General features: G+C 33.7%; 1 pseudogene; it reads left to right on the top strand.

Moving 5' to 3' along the window:
* Positions 1-324: 324 nt before the first annotated feature.
* LOC127190203 (uncharacterized) lies at positions 325-531 on the top strand (annotated as a pseudogene).
* The last annotated feature ends 918 nt before the right edge of the window (positions 532-1449 follow it).

Here is a 1449-nt window from a genome sequence, read left to right as displayed (position 1 = left end):
CAGAAAAGAGGTTTTGTAACCACATGTTTAAATTTATTTCTACATTTTTCATGTCTTTATCTTGCATTTATCTTGTATTTTCTGTTTTCGTCTGTTTATAATACACTTATCTTATGTATTTATCATGGACTTTTTTTTTGAGATTTCAATTTCCAAATGTTTGTTGTTATTATATTAAAATACACTAATACACTATCTTAAAATACATATCCTGCACTTCTGCCAAACTTACTTATTAATATTCATGGCTATTTTTCATAAATAATATATCATGTTACATGTAAAAAGGATCAATCTTATTTCTTTCTTCCAAACTTTATATGTATCGCTTCTTGGCTTTTTGGCTAAGATCAAGTGTAGTATCTGTTCTTATCAGTTTAATATCTGACACATCCTCTATCCAAATTTTCTACATTTATTTCTTTTCTTGCCTTATTGCAATGACTAAACCTCCATGATAAAGCTGAACAGAATCAGTGAAAGCAAGCATCCCTATTTTGTTCTCAACATCAGCAGGAAGGCTGAGGACTTTTAAGATATAAGAAATCTGTTTTACTTCTAGTAAACTAGTTTACTTTGCTGAGAGTTTTTGCTTGTTTGTTTTTGCTATGAGTCATTATTACTGGTTACTGAGTTTTATCAAATGCTTTTCATCTACTAAGATTTTTCTTTTATCTTTTTATGTGGCTAAATATACCAACTTTTAAAAAGATGTTAAACAAAGTCTACATTCCTAGGGTCATGCCCACTGAACCTCATTGTGTTATTGACTATTTAAAAATATATTTCATTTTGTTTATTAATTCTGAGTACGTGTTGTGTGTGGGTGCAAAGATGCCATGGAGTGCCTCTGGAGGCCAGAAAACAGTCTTGTGGAGGTTGGTAGAACTGGCTGTCTCTTCTACCACACGGTTGCTGGAGATTAAACTCAAAACACCGGGCTTGGTGGGAAGTTTGGCTGATATTTTGTCAGGAATTTTTGCATCTATACTCATGAAAAATGATGATAGAACTTTCTTTTTATTTTTCTCTTTCTACTTTAAAAATATTTATTTTTATTTTCCTCTCACATGTTAGGAATATTTTGCCTGCATGTATATCTGGTGCCTTTGGAGGCCAGAAGAGGCAACAGAACTGGAGTTAGAGACCAGCAGGGTATTCTGGAAAGGCAACTAGTGCTGTTAACTACTGAACGATCTCTCCAGCTTCCTCCTCCTTTATAATAATGTCTTTGTGACCTTTTGGGTTTTAGGCTGTGGTGAACTCATAACTATCTGGAAGCTTTTGCCCTAGAGTACTCACCAGTCACGTCATTTAGGGATGAACATTTGGATGAAGGCTTTGATGAGAAACATCTTTGAAGAGATGAAGCTATTCATGCTTTCTATTTAATTTTGGGTCAATGTCGTGAGTCATTTGAACATTCAAAGAGTTTGTCCATTCTAGTGC

Source organism: Acomys russatus, chromosome 5 (assembly GCF_903995435.1).
Source record: "Acomys russatus chromosome 5, mAcoRus1.1, whole genome shotgun sequence".
NCBI lineage: Eukaryota > Metazoa > Chordata > Mammalia > Rodentia > Muridae > Acomys > Acomys russatus.
The sequence above is the reverse complement of the archived record's forward strand: the minus strand, read 5'-3'. Positions and strand labels throughout refer to the sequence as shown.